The 11,176-nt window shown below is 41.4% G+C and overlaps 1 protein-coding gene across 2 annotated transcripts in view; it reads right to left on the bottom strand.

Annotated features, from left to right (window-relative positions):
- The window catches only part of OSBPL10 (oxysterol binding protein-like 10), a 528,798-nt gene that overhangs the window by 281,957 nt on the left and 235,665 nt on the right, over positions 1–11,176 (bottom strand). The window lies entirely within an intron of this gene.

Here is an 11,176-nt window from a genome sequence, read left to right as displayed (position 1 = left end):
AACATACCAAAATACTCCTTTCATATAAACGAATTATTGTTGTTACTATACTTGGAATATCATGTATATTTTGTTTACTGGATATTTACATTTTAAGAAGAAAAACCTTTTTGCTTATTTAAAAAAATTTGATATTTAAAACAAAACAACATAATCAGGGTCCTAGTGTGGCACTGTGGATTAATGCGCCAAACAGCAAAGTCGCTTTCAAATGTAAGGTCGGCAGTTCAAGCTCACCAGTTTTTCTTTGAAAACCCTATACAGGGTCTCTATGGGTCACAGACAACTCGATGGCACTTCAAAATAACAACAACAAACATAAATGTATTCTCTCACAGTTCCAGAAGCCGGAAGTTAGAGGTCAAGGTGTCAGCAAGGCTGTGCTCCCCTCCAGTGACTGTAGGGGAGAATTTTTCCTTGCTTTGTCCCACTTCGCATGACTCCAGGTGTTCATTGGCTTGGAGCCACTGAGCTCCAATACTGCCCTCTATCTTCATATTCCCCTGTGTCTTTCTCCCCTTCTTTATAAGGATACTTGTTATTGGATATAGAAATCCAAGCAATCTCATCTCAAGATCCTTAACTTAATTTTAATGTGAAGATTCTTTCCAAATAAGGTTACATTCAGAAGTTCTGGCCATACTTTCAACATACTTCAATTAAGGGACAATGTCTCCAAATAGCATTAGTTAAGAAGACTTCTGGAGCATCCTTGTGTAGAGCACCCTTGTGTAGCCCTGTTCTTCAGCTCACAGTGCACATTCTGGCTCAGCAAGGGAACTGTAGGTGCATAGGAGAAGCGGTGCTGTCTCACAGGTGGCAATAACTGGGCAGGATAGGTCTATGTCAAACCTCTGGGGACCCAGAGGAAGATGGACTGATCTTTAAAGGCAAGGCAGAAGCAAAGCTGATGGTCTTTACAGAAACACAATAGCTCCTAATTTTATTCTAATCCTTCTGAGTCACTATGTCACTGTCTTAACAGACTCTAGGGCCCAAGAAAGAAAAAAAAAATTAAGGTCTATCAATTCTCTGCATGACAGTGCATGAAAGACTTCCCACACCTCTCCCTGTCCCTAGAGCTACTTATTACCTGCTGAAGAGTCTGAATTATTCATTTTTATTTAAAGGGGGGGAAAAAAGGCCTTTGCTCTTTTATTAAAATCTGATTGGATTCCTACAGCCTTAACACACTTAGGTGGTTTTGATTCTAAAGGATCACTTGGCCTAATTCCATCAAACATAGTAAAGGAAGAGAAATGGGAGATTAAGAACTGGGACAAATACATGACCATCACATGAATTCAGGCTGAGAAAACTTGCTGTGTTAAGATACTATCATTTTTGGATATTCCTGAAGTCTTGAGAAGTAAAGGAGAAGACTTCCATGGTAACCAAGAGAGAGAAGGAAATGGAGGAACACACAAACTACATTGGTTGTACACCTGTGTCCTGCCATGTATCCTCCTGGCCCACCGTGTAACTCAGCACTTGCTGAAGTAACTAGCAGTACATAGTTGTGAGTACCAGGACTGGGATGCACTGCTTAAGTTCCTATATTCTGTCCTGGACTACTCTGCAGAAGCCAGTTTGAAAAGTTAGGGAGAGCTGCTCACTCAGGTACATGTAAAAATATAGAAGTGCATGAGAGACTTAATACCCCATGGGGCAACTCTTGACCAGTAGGAGATGGGAGCCACCAGATAAATAAACTCCTTTTTTGTGGTTGGGGTAGACAGTGCTGAAGCACATTCCATGTGGTTCCTAGGAGGGTGACCAGTGGGGTCCAGCTCTAACAGTCCAAAGTAGTAACCAGTGCAACAACACAACTTGGGTTGCCGTTTTCTCTTTCTATATTTCACTCTTGCCAGCCTCCCTGATCCACTTGCCTGGGATCATATTCTCATTATTCAAATCTTCATTCAAGGCTCTGCTTTCTAAAAGAACCTATCTAAAGGTTCATTGCGGCACAGCGTGCTGGGCCAATGAGAGGTGGACAACACCAAAATGTGATGTGTACTTTGTTCTGTCATTTCTGATATTTGTTGGTCCTCCTTCTCCTTTATTTCTCACTCAGCTTTACTTCCTAGAGGCTGGAGTCCCAGTTGGCATGACTCCACTGTGCATTTGGTCAAGTCTAACAAGAACTATGTTGAGAAATAGAGAGAGAATTTCCAGACTGAATATAGATCATGATAGGGTATCTCCCCGGGCCTATATACAGTGATGGAATGTGTTTGTGGGAGAATGGCAAGAATTCTCCAGTCACTGGAGGCCCTGGACAGTTTGAACCAAACAAAGGAGACAGCCAGGGAGTGTGGATTCTTTATCTTCGAAGATGAAGACCAGATAAGGCAATGGACACACACACTTGAAGCTGGGTTTATGGAACTAATGTCTGTTAAAGAACATGGTCAATAAGGTATTTTCCCCCATGAAGGCAGCTGGTATTCTGGCTTCCATTTTACACTGTCTGTATAAGATGCTGAACTAGCATTCCTGTAACATAGCACCAATCACTCTCTATTGAGCAAATAAGGCCCCAAGTATTAGCTTTGGGTTTTGTTGTTGTTGTTAAGTGCTGTTGAGTCAATTCTGATCCATAGCGACCTTAGATAGGGTTTCCAAGGAGCAGCTGGTGAGCTTGAACCACCAACCTTGCAGTTCAAATGGCTTTGCAGTTTGGCTCATGAGCCCATAGCACCACACCAGGACTCCAAATTTAGCTTTGGTATTGTACCCCAAAGTAATGTAATGCAGAACAGTGCTTTCGAGGAGACAAATTACATGGGTTCCAAACTGGGAGAAGCCAGAAATCAAATGAGCTGCCTCTACCTGAGTATTTCATGACACAAGGGGTAAGGAATAAATTAACCACTGAGGGATGAGGCAATCTCCCATGAACAACTCAAGTATGGGATATCTGTCCCTCGCCATGCTTCTCCTACCCATCATGAAACTCCTTCCCTTGATTGTGGGTTGGACTTTTACAAAATGTATGTGGACTGCAAGGAGTTCTGGTGTGGTGCTGTGGGTTAATGCACCAGACTGCAAAGCCGTTTGAGCTGTAAGGTTGTTGTTCAAGCTCACCAGCCGCTCCTTGGAAATTCTATACAGGGTCGCTATGGGTCAGAACCAATTCAACAGGACTTAACAACAACAGAATGTTTCATTAAAAGGTTGGTCGCATTTCCCCATAATATGAGTCAAATTACATATTTGGGAGTTTGAGATAAAAACGGTAAGAAATCCTAAACAACAATTCAAAAACTCTTATGAGAATCAGAAGTAAAGCCAGCCACACATGAGAGAACAAGTAGAGGGAACTATTCTAGAATGTCAACACTACGTGTGATGGAGTGACAAGACTATGTTCTTTCTTCTCTTTCAAATGTTCTTATATGTGATAATATGAAAAAGGTGAAGTACTGCATTAATTATATATTCTTAAACCACTGTTTATTACATACAGAGTGGAACTCAATAGGAAGCAGTTCTAGCTCTGACTTCACGCAAAGGAACTGTGAAGCGCAGGTCTCAAAACAGCACACTTTAAAAGAAGAAAAAGGGCAAAAGCAATCACTCTAATTTCAAGTTGGAAATTCTCTACTGTTCTGTATGCCCAAAAGAGAGGAAGGTGTAGGCAAGCTGACTCTTTTCGGTGCTCCTGAAACCTCCAAGGCAGCAGGCAGGTTGGATTTTCTCCATGTAGCTAACAGTGAAAGTTTTCAACCACCACCTTTGTTGCATTATAGTGGTTTGCATGTTGCTGTGATGTTGGCAGCTTTTCCATTAGTATGCCAAATACCACCTATGGGGAACAGAGAAGCTTTCGGACAAAAACAGATTAGGAAGACAGACCTGGCAACTTATTCTGAAAACTAGCCTAATGAAAACACTATGGGGTTACAACAGAATGCTCTCCAATGTTGTGTTGGAAGAAGAGTTAGAAGGCGCTCAACATATGCTGTGGCCACTACAATGAACTCAAACATCCCAACAATCCTGGGGATGATGCAAGCCCAGGCAACATTTCATTCTGTTATACATGGGGGCACGGTAAGTCAACGCTGTCTTAAGGAAACTAACAAAAACGTTTTCAACGCTTGCCTGTGTATTACTAATTTGACTTCAAGTGGGATCCTCCACAGCTGTGGTCAGGGCCTGGAGAAGATGAAAGACGTGCCGACGTGCAGAGGGCAAACTGGAAGTTTCAGAGCAATGACTAAATGAGGAAATTGCTACTTCTGAAGTCCTACTTAGAACACTGAATCTTGCGCCAGTGATTAAATACAAACATACGGTTCTCTTGACCTTTCTCTGGACACATCTGAACGCCTTTCCCCAAGCACCCTTCTTTATTGCTCTGCAGCTGCTGATGCTACTAAGTACTCCTGCCTTTCAAAGCTTCAGGGGTAATAAACTGCCTCAGTTCTCCTCTTATATATGAATGCGCATCCGCTACGTCTTCAATGACCTCTTCCATCACCCAACATGGATGAACCCCAAGGCCCAATCTTCCATTCCTTTTAATGTACTTTTCCTGGCAAAGAACTTTTTCTCATTGGTGTCTTCAACTGTTGCCTTTTCTCAGAAAAATACCAAACGCCCATTATTAGCCTCAAAAGAACTCAGTATTGCTAAGTATCTATAAAATGCTTTCTCTAAAGGATCTCTCAACCAAATGGCTCCCAAAACCCACCATTGTAGAACTGATTTCAACTCTTAACAACCCGGTAGGATAGAGTAGAACTGCCCCATAGGGCTTCCAAGGCTGCAAAATCTTAATGAAAGCAGACTGCTACACCTTTCTCCCACAAAGCACTGGTGAGTTTAAAGCTAGCTCTTTGATTAGCAGCTGAGTTCCTGACCTGTGCCACCAGGGCTCCTACACCAAATGCTTCATCTCGCCTTAATTACATCATGTAATGCAGGTTGGTTTTCCTTATCCCAGCATCCATTCACAAGCGTTCCTTCCTGGTCCATTCTTTCATTTCTCACATTCTAAGAACAAGAACAATTCCTATTTATCTAGTTTTCCTTCCTCAGAATCGTTCATTCCTTGTTAGACTCAATGCCACCACCCTAAACGCATACTGCAATGACTACCAAATACATTTTCCAAATGAGTAGTCAGAAATAATGGACACCCCCTGCTCCACAATGAAGCATGAAACATAGTGTATTTGGTTAATAGGCACAAAACCAGGGTTACCAATTAGGGTCCACTCAGGAAATGAGAAATCACTCCGAGATTAAATTTCATATGAGAAATTGGAAGTAAAGAGTAAGAAGAACTACTACGGAAAGGGAAGCAACCTAGAGACTAGCATTGTCAAGGAATGACTACAACCTCTAGAGCTGGAGGTGAATGGGTGAAAGCAGACTCAGAAGCTGTAATCACCAAGCAGGACCTAGACACACAGTCAGGGCTGCCTATGGGAGTAGGTACCAAGGCAGCTGAGACTGTCGAATGGGAGGAGACACAAGAGATGCAGCCATGGCAAAACCAGGAGACAAACATGCCAGCCTCCCCTTCCTCCTGCCCAGAACTCTTCTACCTGTACCTACCTGTTGTTTTTGTTGTTAAGTGTCACTGAGTTGGTTCCAACTCATAGCAGCCTTGTATAGGGTTTCTGAAGAGCGTTGGTGGGTTTCAACCAGCTTATAGGTCACGGTCTAGTGCTTATCCTATAGCAGCACACCAGGATTGTCTACCTCCTGGTATACCCACCTACCTGATACTCACCAAAAATTTAAAAATACATGTGTTGGGAGTTCTAATCCCTATACCTGTGGAAATAATCCTGGTTGAGAATAGGATTTTGTTATTTTAATTGGTTGGGTTCTAAATCTAATGACTTCTGAATTTTAAGATTAGACCCAGCTATATACTCACACTCAGGGAAATCCTTCGGTGGCCTAACAATTATGTGTTCAACTACTTACTGAAAGGGTAACAGTTCAGACCCAGAAGACAGGCCCAGTTATCTGCTTCCCAAAGCCCACAGCCTTGAAAATTCTATGGAGTGTGATTCTACTCTATAAACATGGGGTTGCCATGAGCTGGAATCAACTCAACACCAGCTGGTTTGCTTTGGTTTTGTTATACACACAGAGGGGGAGATAGATGCCATGTGAGTATCATCTACAAACCCAGCAACCAAGGAATATGCAGAGGACTACCGACAAGGAAGGAACTGACATGGCCAAGACCCTGACTTAGACTTTTATCCTCCAGAATTGGGAAAAAATTAATTTCCATGCTTTAAAATCACCCACTTGTGGCAGCATAGGAGCCTAAAAGACACTCTCATTGGCTGACTTACTCAGAAATAGAGAGCAAGGAAGCCTGGGAAAGGTCATTCTTTACAACAAAGTAGAATAGGCACTAGAAGTTAAACTGAAACAGGAGTTACATCACAGGAAACATTCAATGAAGATAGGGTTCTATAGACTTTGATATAATTTCCTGTGCTACTTTTCTCTACGTCTCTATATCTTTACTTCTTTTTGTTTTGTTTTTTTGGATTTGGAATTCCTGGTTTTTGTTTTGTTTTGTTTTTTAATTTAAAATTTTTATTGTGGATTGAGTGAATATGTCTTTACTTCTTGCTGAACACTACCCACTCTTTCACAGAGAAGCATTTCATTTTAACTTTTGCTATTGACATTTGCTCTTCCTGAATGATTTCACACACCCCAGAGCCCCCCAACTACCACCACCACCAGAGCCTCCAAATACTGATATATGGCAAGTACAGGGTCATGGTTAAAAACAGTTTATGATCCTCATATAAAAACATAAATTCCATTACTCGAATTCTACTTCAACCCAGTTGAGTTTTTTACTTTTGTTCATTTAAAAACTCACACTCTCACCATTCTCAAACCTTCTACTGTGTTAAAAACAAAAAGCCTGTATTTTCGAGAACAGCATGTTTCTATACCAAAGCTCAAACTAACTGTTTCAACCTCTTAATTGCACTCTTAGACCAGAATAAATGGGAGCAATTCCTGCCTCCCACACGCCTGCTCCTTGTTCCACCTCTCCGTCCAAGGTTGAGAATGCACACAGGACGAGCACAAAAAGCTTTTCTAGACCAAAGTCAAGAACGCAATACCCAACTAAAGCATGACCAGATGGTCTATAATCCAGTCACACCAATAAATGGAATAGAGCCAAAGTTACACACTATTTGTTTTTCTTTGTTATTTAATCACATCCTGCACCATGTAGGTACAGTATTGGTTAGAAATACTCTCAGCTGTAAGTAACAGGCAACCAGACTGACAATGACCTAAGATTTCATTACTTAAGTGTAAGTCCAAAGTTGGGTGTTCCTAGAGGGTTTAGTAGCTGTTTCCAACCTTATGCTCATGCACCATCAGAATGCTGGTTTTGGCCCTCAGGCACAAATCCATCATGGTGACAAGATGGCTGCCATCACTCCAGGTACCCTTATCCTCATATGCCAGTATCCAAATTAACAAGGAAGGGAGACCAAAGGGCTTATCCTGCAGTTCTCTCCTTTTATTAGGAATAAAAACTTTTCCTCTCAGACCTTAGCAGATCTCCTTAGCATCCCATTGGAAATAAGTGGGTTGTATGATCATCCCTGGCTGTAAGAGTTGCTGGTGAATTAGTGCAGTAGGTAGGATAGTGGCTTTCTAAATGTACATCCTACTCCCCAGACTCTGAGCATGTTACTTTATTTGAAAAGAGTCTTTTCAACCATAATAAAGAATTGAAATGAGAATATCCAGATGGATTTTAAATCCAATGACAAGTATCATTATAAGAGAAAGGCAGAGAAAGCTCTGAGTCGAACGAGATGAACAGAGAGTAGAGAGACAATGTGGCCATGGAGGCCAAGACTGGAATGATAAGGCCACCAGTGGTGTCACATTCTACACATTGTCAGAGGGCTTGGCCCCCAAATGACTCCAGAGTCTGTAGTAGCTGGACGGCAGCAGCAGGCAGGTTGGCATTATAGGAGGAGGGGTAGCCAAGAGAGCAGTAATCATTAGGGCTGTTTCGTCATCTGTCACCACCACTACCACTACCCACAACCTCCAACCCCCACCCCATCATCAGCCAGGCAGGTTATAGAACAGTGGGCCACAGCACCAACCACCAGGTGGAGATGAAAGTCTCCACTTTTGCCAATTAGAAAAGGGTGAGGCTGCCTGGATCATGTGAGGGAGGGGTTAACAGCACAGCCCTGGGCACTGCATGGGGAGTAGGGCCCAGTGTTCCACCCATGGAGAGACATGATGCCATTAGCTACTGCACTGGGTAACACCAACTCCAGCGATGCTACTACTGGTATAGCCAAAGGCCAAGGAACTCTAGAAGCCATTAGAAACAGAAAGGAACAAAGAACAGATTCATGGTTCTACTAGCAACTGCAGATGGGATAACCTTGAGGCTGGAATCCTACAGCTCTATCATAAAAGCTTCTGAACTATGTTTCTGAACCTCTTGTGACAAAGAGCACAGTTTGAGTACATAATTATTAGGCTTTCACAGCAGAGGGGACCAAATAAGATTTAGTTTTCCCTCATTATAATGTTTGGTACATGGTATACATGCTCTAGACTCAATAATTAACCTCAAAAACAGAAGACTAAATGGTCATCTAAAGGTGCAATTGTTGGTCTCTTTCAATCTAGAGCAAAGAGAGTGAAGCAAATCAATGACGAACAGAACAGTAGGTCTAAAGGAGTAATAGACGATGTGAACCCCAGCCTTCACAACTCTGAGACCAAAAGAAATAGATGCTCTCAGCAACCACTGCCAACCATTCTGAAAGAGATTACAATTGGAAGTCCTGGGCTGGTTGGAGAAAAATGTGGAACTCAAAAAAAAAAACAAGGTCACTTGTCTTATACAGATGGTGGAACCCCAAAGACCAGGACCCTTAAAGATCCTTCAAGTCTAGAACTGAATTACCCTTGTAGCTCAACTTTCAGTCAAATTAACAGATAAGCCTACAATGTCAACAGTAACACCAGTGAAGTATGTACTCCTTAGAACAATCAACGATCAAAGCAGCAGTACTTTCCCAGGGATAAAGCTCAGAAGGCAGGCAGGGATAAGAAGGAAGGACAAAAGGAAACCATAAACACAGGGAGGAAGTGGGAAAAGTGATGTTGCATCATGGAGTCTGCGATCAATGTCACAAAACAAAAGTTTCATGAATTGTTGAATGAAAAGTCAATCTGCACTGTCAACTTTCACCCAAAAATATCACAAATAAGAAATTAAACAAACAAACAAACAAAAAAAACCAAACTGGAAAAACAAATATATAACTTCAGTGATTTCTAAAAGATTCAAGGATAAATTAAGTGAAAATGCTGAACTTCCAATTCATTTAAATCAATTTATAAAGAATGGAAAGAACATTTATGATGGTCTGGTTCCATCTTTCTCAGTGATGACATAGCACTTTTTGTTTTGGCCCAACAACACCTTCTCCTTTAGCTGCAAACCTCTCCTCACACCCACTCCATTTCCTCTTTGTTCAATAAATGCCAACTCACTTATTCTGGAAGACTCAGCCCAACAAAATCTTCTCTGACCCTCCAGATGGAAATGATGGGCTTTTCTTTAGGCTTGTACAGCAATGGGTACATATCTCAAATAGACACATTCATTCTGGATTACATTCTATCAAGTTAATTCTCAAGTCCCACCATAAACAGCCTCAGAGCAGCAGCCATGTAGAATGTCTTCATAGTTTTGGTGTTGGGCAGACTATCTCATATTTATGTCTACAGTGACTAGCTGTCTAAGTAAAGTTTATTACATCAAGAATACTTAGCACTGACTTGAAGATTCCTAAAATCTCTTAAGTTTAGCTTCCTTCTTTTTCTATAGTCTTTAATCACTACTAAAAGGCTCAGTTTATAGGTTATGTTATACAGTAAACAGGGTCATAATACTTTGCTGAACCTGCATGGCCTTATGATTTGCCTTGAGCAAAAGAAGACAAACGGGGCAATAAAGGCACGAAGTGACTGGCTTACAAGGTTTCAAGAGGGAGCTTAGTTTAAGAGTGTGGGGGGAAAGAAAGAGTCCCCACTGAATAGTTATCATCTTGTCTAGATGGGTCTGGTGAAAGGAGATGGGGATAAGATTCATAAGATTCAATTGGGAATAACTGTTATCATGACTAATCGCAACTGTCACAATTGTAAAGGTAGAAGTTTTGTAACAAAAAAAAAGGGGAGTGGTTAATCTTACAGTCCACTAACAGAGGACCCTAGGATCATCAAGAGAGGAATGCACAAATAGATTGCGGGACCTTATCCAGAGAAGCAGCAGTGCCAGAGATGGAGGCAGAGATGAGGGCATGGAGAAGGGGAGCAGCTTGAGGATTCTAAATTCATCGACTAAGAAGAGAGAGACTAAGAGCTGGTGGCCAGGAGCAGACTTTCAGAATGTGCCCTTTGGAGATGTAATTTATTATATATGCCTGAGTGGGTTTTTTTGTTTGTGTGTTTTTTTAAAAAAAAAAAGCTAGATAAAGAGAAAACTTTTAACTGATGGTATATGGAGGGGATTATAATCAATGTAATGAAACAAGTTATATGAATTGTTGAATTTGAAACTGATGATGTGCCCTGTAAACTTTCACTCAATCCACAAAAACCTTAAAAAAAAAAAAAAAAAAGAAGATGACAAACGAAGTGACATTATGTCAGTTCCAAGTCTAGGCTTCAAGAAGGCTTTCCACTTCTGCTACTTTTGGAACCCTGGTCTGTCACATGTGAATAGACCCAGGCTAAAATGCTAGAGGATGAGAAGTATGTAGCTCAGTTAACCTCCCCCATGCACCCATAGGCTAGTCAGTGGCCAGCCAACATGCCAACTACCAGACACATGAGTGAGGCCATCTAGAAGAAACCAAGCCCTCAGCCATCTGCCAACTGACTGCAGACAAAACAAAACCAAGTATCAGCTGACCCATCCCTGATGATAAGAAATTGCCAGCAAAAATTGTATACAGAATAAATAGTAGTTGGCTTGTGATGTTAACTTTTGGGGTGTTTGTCACACAGCAATAGATAGCTTATATGCAAGACATGAGGATGAATTTATAACATCTAAAACTTGATAGGATGTGAAAACATATTCTAGTTCATACCCCTTTAAAAAAAAAAGGGG

The sequence above is a fragment of the Chrysochloris asiatica genome, unplaced genomic scaffold, assembly GCF_000296735.1.
Source record: "Chrysochloris asiatica unplaced genomic scaffold, ChrAsi1.0 scaffold00030, whole genome shotgun sequence".
Taxonomy (NCBI): domain Eukaryota; kingdom Metazoa; phylum Chordata; class Mammalia; order Afrosoricida; family Chrysochloridae; genus Chrysochloris; species Chrysochloris asiatica.
This window is presented reverse-complemented; position numbering and strand designations above follow the sequence as displayed.